The sequence below is a fragment of the Cuculus canorus genome, chromosome 5 (assembly GCF_017976375.1).
Source record: "Cuculus canorus isolate bCucCan1 chromosome 5, bCucCan1.pri, whole genome shotgun sequence".
In the NCBI taxonomy this organism is placed as follows: domain Eukaryota; kingdom Metazoa; phylum Chordata; class Aves; order Cuculiformes; family Cuculidae; genus Cuculus; species Cuculus canorus.
The window spans coordinates 29194462-29200461 of record NC_071405.1 but is presented as its reverse complement, the minus strand read 5'-3'; the positions used below and the strand labels follow the sequence as shown (position 1 = coordinate 29200461).

At 37.6% G+C, this 6000-nt stretch overlaps 1 long non-coding RNA gene across 1 annotated transcript in view; it reads left to right on the top strand.

Annotated features, from left to right (window-relative positions):
• Window positions 1-2513: 2513 nt before the first annotated feature.
• The window catches only part of LOC128852407 (uncharacterized), a 44958-nt gene continuing 41471 nt past the window's right edge, over window positions 2514-6000 (top strand). The window contains exon 1 of the long non-coding RNA XR_008450236.1: window positions 2514-2614. This is a non-coding gene — a long non-coding RNA (uncharacterized LOC128852407). The remainder of the gene's footprint in view (window positions 2615-6000) is intronic.

Below are 6000 nucleotides of genomic sequence, written 5' to 3'. Positions count from 1 at the left end.
TCATGAAAAACAGCAGCAGTTAAGCAATGTTTGCCAAAAGCAAATTTGGGTACAGGCATTGCTAAAAAAATGACATCCGCTCTGTACAGGTTCCTTGACCTGCCACACAGGACCAAATCAACATTTCATCATTCTCATTTCTCTCTGTTGTTTAGTCCTTTCATGATGGCTCTTCTAGTCTATTTTGATCATTGTTTATCCAATACTGTGGTGTGAGTGTGACGTATGATTTGAATTGTCGGCCAGAAATGAACCTCTACAAGTGTTTAAAGACATAGAGATGACTTCAGTAATATAATCCTGAATGTAATATCTGTTTGAAAGTATCTTTTATACAAAGCTTATTGTTTAAGAAAAGCTTATTGTAAATGGATGTGAGCTATTTATGAAGTACTTCTTTATGTAAGTTTTATGAGTTTGTAATTAATTTCACTTTTTTAAAAAGTGAACATTCTTTTGTAGTTTATAATTAATATAGGTAGCTTTCTTTTCCAGTCAGTTTGGTGTGGCACCTGCCATTTACAATTACATTGTTGAAATTACTGTGACAACATGTTTGAATATACTGTATATTTAAATGTTGTCATTTATTATGATAAAGAAATGATACAGCAGATTCCACAAATTGTTTAAGTTCCTCTTCTTTGGGAAACTCATACCTATGTTGCATCCAAAACATATAAGTTCACAAATATTCTGAATCCTACGGGACTTGGTTTCCTTTGGGAGTAACTCTTTACTGAAGAGAAACACATGCATCTGTTGAACAATTTCTTTATTAAATAGTTTAAAGAACAGTTACCTTTGGAAACCATGGAGGCTTTCTCCCATAGCCCTCATGTTGTCTGGTGTGCATGTTTGTGTCCTGTGGGCATTGATTTCTTTCATCCTAAGTCTCTCGCTTCAAAATTAACAAGCCGTTCTAGTAAGATTTATTTCACTTTGGAATCTACATACTCTTCCGCCATATGTTTAAAATTCAGAGTTGCTATGCAGTTGTGATCATTAGCTATTCTTTTTGCCTACAGTACATTATGATCTTACTTTTTATGAGTAAAGAGTGTTGAACAAATGCTTGTTTACTTGTTTTTTAGATATACATTAAATTTTTTTTTAAAATCTTTAGATTCAGAATTTCGTAATGAAATGGGGAATTCTGTTGGCAGAAAACAATGTCACTTTCTTATGTTTTTTGAAACGTTTATCTCAATTTCCTTTGGGCAAAAATAAAACAGCTGGTGAAATTAGGATTTCAAAATGGGGAAAAAATTGCTTAAATAAACATCCATTTAACATTTTATCAAAAGGTGGAAAATGCTGGTGAACTTTAAATCTCCTCATCTTCCCTATTTCTCTCCTTCTTCAAACATTCCCTTTGTTATTGTTGAAACCATAAATCCTCAGGAGGACCAGGTGACAGAATGCAGATTTTCTTTTTCTCTATCAATATGTTCCAATATTTATTTCAGGCTCTTCTTTGTTGTTAAGCAAAGATTGCTTCACTCCTGTGGCGTGGTTACTTCAGTTAGAGCAGTACGATCTGGAAAGTACATTGACATGGAAAATCAGTGTTACACTTTGAGAGCAGTTTTTAAACAACAGTAGAAAGGACATTGGCATTGCCAGTCAAAATAAAATAACCTTAACTATTAGTGTTGATCAGGGAAGTGTCAGAAGAAGAGCATAAGGGCAGCAATACACACTCATACCAAAGATAACTTGTACCTGATAGCCACCTGTAGAAGGAGCTTATGGAGAACTGTAAGAAGCAGGGCAACTACAGAGTGTTTCTTCCTGTTTGTGTGCTTTCCCAGCTCCTGACTGTCAGCAGTTTTGGGACTCCCTTTGCTGAAGTTCCATCTTAACCATTGTTTTTATGAACCACTGAGTGTGGAAGCAACAATAGGAACAATGGATCACTGTTCAGCATCAGTGGCAACTGCACTTAGAAATAACTAACAGTGCCACTTCAAAACACTTGACATGGACAACAGAAAGAGAAGAGCCAGGAAATTATGGCAGTACTAAAGCCACACCCATGTCCAGAGGCAGCAGCTCACAGCTCCTCCAAGTTGTGAACTCCTTGGGAGCTGAGAATCCCTACTGTGCAGACGTAGGAGCCAAATTCATATAATGCAGCAACTTCTGCCACTATGGGATCTTAATGGCACATGGTGTCTTGTTCTTCAAAGTAGGCATTTCTGCCTGTGTGTTCCTGCTGATGTTTTTGTTTGGTGAGAGTTGGGTCACCCTACCTCATACCCGATGCCACCAGTCAGCTGATCTCTGGTGGCAAGACAGAATTCCACGTTTTCTCAGTTACTCTCTCTTTCTTGAGTTCCTGCTCAAGCATCCGTCCTATGCAGGATGTAAGCAATTCCATGTCATTTCCTCTGTCAGCCCTCTTTGAGGGCTGTCAACAGAGGTCCCCAATAAGTACCTCTACAACAGTATTCCAGCACAATGCTTGACCTAATATGTGATCAGCCTTGTGTTTCTTTCCACAGCAAAGCATTTAAAAAATGACAGAGCCTGAAGAAAATGGGAATTCAAAGTCTGACTCCAAGTTTCCTCGTGAACCGTTCTGCTCCTTTGCCTCTGTAGAATGGGACAGGTAAGCTGCTCCAAGAGTGCTCTGCAAGCCCCTGCTCAGCGAGCCCCACTGTTAGCCAGTCTCTTGACTCTGCGTGAGGCAGTAATTCCTGCTGAGTTCCTGTGAGTTTTTTTGCATGCAGTACTTCTCCCTGCAAAGTGGCAACATGCTGGGATACAAAACAGACTGTCCGTTCCTGGTGCGAGCACTGCAGAGAATGGAAGGGCAATTGTGATGGAGAAGAACAGAGTGGTGATGGTGCTGTGGAAGTTCCTGCTGTGTTTTGGGAACAGCATGTGCATGTTTGAAGTTTACTTAGGGATGCAAAGTAATATGCCAATACAGGTTTCTGAACAATTCCTTGCTGTAGAAATATCCCCATTCATTTCAGCAGACGGTTCTAAGTGTAGCTCAGATGCCAGAGTACACTTGTCTGCCTATGTGGCTTTTCCTAGTTTTACTTACTTTTGCTCTCACAAAAATGTCACTGAACCCCACAGAAATTTTGCTCAGGTGAGGACGGTGTTGAATCATCAAAAAATTTCAGGAGCTGAGATCAGATAAGAATGAAAAATTTAACAGCGCCCACAGTGATCACTACTGAAACCAGTTTTTTTGCACTGTCACCTCTTCCTTTTCCTGATGTTGTGATGTTATGAATGGCAGACCTTGTCTCCTTTTGCAGTCTTATTATTTTTACTGCACCCTTTATCTTTGCCTCTTGGAAAGAGCAAATATAAAGAAAGCTTTGCTTTACATTTTCGCTTGAAGATAAACATGAACATCTTTACAGAGTAGCTTTAAATGGCTGTTTGCTTTTGCAGTGGTCAGGGCCAGTACTCAGGGCTACAGGGTTACGTTCCCATCCTCTTTTTCAACAATGTAGGCGTCAATGTTTCTGAAAGCGTGGGAAGGATGGCGTTGGTGCAAAGCAGTGAATATGGTGCTCACTTTGCCTGAGAGAACTGCAAGACTGAAAGAACAAAAGTACTGATGTAGGTCAGTCTCAGGGAAGAGGCAGAACACAATCTGTGAATTACACTGATGTACACAGATACTTTTTTTGGGGGGTGGCTTCTTTCTCTTTTTTTTTTTTTTAATGGATAATCTTTCACTAACTGCTAAATTTAGACTGTTAAACTCATTTCTGTGAAGTCAGAGCTGAACCACACCCTTCAAATATGAAGGGCTGTTGCGTTAAACCATTGTGCCACACAGAGGGCTCAGTCAAATGAGGGCAAGTTTGCAGGCAGGTGCAATTTCCTTTTAGAAAATTGAGAGATGGTGCTTATGAATTCTGTAATGTGTTGGTTTTAGTCTATACAAAATATGGCTTGCATTCTGTTGTAACTAGTAACAAATCACGGATCTGGAACAAAGAGGAATGTAACTGAGCAATATATTACATGTGACTGCAGTCTGGTTGATATCCCCTGGTTCCTTTGAATTTAAACTGTGGAACAAATGCGCTCCCAGTCTTCATTTTTATAACTTGTAGCATTTAGCAAAGGTCATAGTGACCCAGAGGAAGCTTAGGAGGAATATGTTGTGATGGGTCTTGGAAATGGAGTTTGACTGTGATGGAAGTGGGCGTAAAGCCAAGCCCAGCTCTCCTGAATGTTTTTTGTTTGTACTCTTTATTTTAACTTATGCTGGGCTGGATTCAGTCATGCAGCCACATCTATGGATGAGGCAGAAGTCTACAATAATTAGTATGTCTTTCTTTCCTGATGGCTTTTTTTCAAAAGAATACTTAAAATTGTTTACTTTTTCTGTGGTTGGGTTGTTGAATTAATAACAAAAATGTAGCCACTGTTGAAAAGAACAGTCTTCCAGTGAATGCCTGAACATTTAATTTTGTGTTCAGTAACCACCACATTATCAAATCTGGGGACAAACTTTATCTTAATGGGGATATGTCTGCTCAGGTCGCTGAATTCAACACTGTATTGACCATTTTTTTTTTCATTTATGATTTTATCTGTTAAATTTGCCTGCTTAAGGGCTGGCTGAATAGACTCGTTCAAAGCTCTCTGGGAGTAGCCTAAAAGCTAGTATCAACTACTAATCACTTATGAACGTTATAGTGTTTCTGTTTAATGCAGTGAACATTTTTTTAACAAAATCTGTAAAAACTACTAAGATATGAATCAGTAGAACACCATTAGATATTTTGATGGTAACTTATTTCATGGTTCAGAATGCCAAAGCTATACTGATATCCAAAATTTTCAGACATAAAACCTTGCTCTTATGAAAACTGTTAACATTTATTTCACAGACGTTTCTGCTATGCTTTATACCGTCTTATCTGAATATTATTATTTTGATCTTTTAAATAATCACAAATGTAAATATTTACTTTTGTTTTGCTTCTAACTGCATCATCTATGTCTTCTTATTGCATAGGAAGTACACTTACTACTATTACTGACATTGTCTTGTAGTGGTGTTTCAAATTAAAATTGTAGAAATTCAATGTGTGATTATATTCTTCCTATTCATGCACTTAGTTCTGATCATTATTGTATAATCAGTGCAAACAAAGGTCTAAAGCCCTTTAAAAACACATTAATCACATTAAAACTTCTTACCAGTCCTGTTCATAACAGTTACGGGACATATGCATCAAATCATAGTAATATATTTTTCCAGTATGTTTCCCTTTCCTCCCTCCCTCCTGGAATTGTGATTTGTATTTTTCTACAAAGGCAACTGTTATCTCTGATCAAAGTAAGAAAACATAGTATTTGTAGTTTCAGCATGCCATAAATAATGGACAGTATGTTTCTTGTTCTGTGATTAGTTTGTAATAAAATATATTATAAATATAGGTCTGGCATTATCTCCATTTAAAAAAAAAGTATCAGGCCCTTTATTTACTAGAATCACACCGAGTAAAAATTTAACTAACACGTCAAGGCTATGTTTTCAACAACACAATAAGCAAACTTATGTGAATTAGAGAACAAAGTACAAATGTGTTTGCAACCAGCATTTCCATAAGATAATTCACATTTCACTATGTACTTATGGAATGGCGTTGTGACACTTGGTTGATGTATACACTCTGAGTAGATAAGGAAGGGGTAATCATGCTGTAACATAATTTACTTGTTGACTCATGGACCCTTCAGTACACGTTATCAAGTCTTCTATCCAAACACAACTAATTTCTGCCAGTTTTAAGCCTAATTACCCCTGTTTCAAATAGTGCATACAATTAAAAATGTTAGATTTCCATTTATCTGCGACTGCGGAGCCTAGTGTATTGGCCATTAGGATTATGGTAGTCACGTTGGCCATCTCACAGAAATCACCTCTGGTTCACTAGCAGAGTTGCTATGCAGTGAAAAGAATTTAACAGGGATAGGATTTATCTCTTTAAAGCCAATGATGGTTATTGC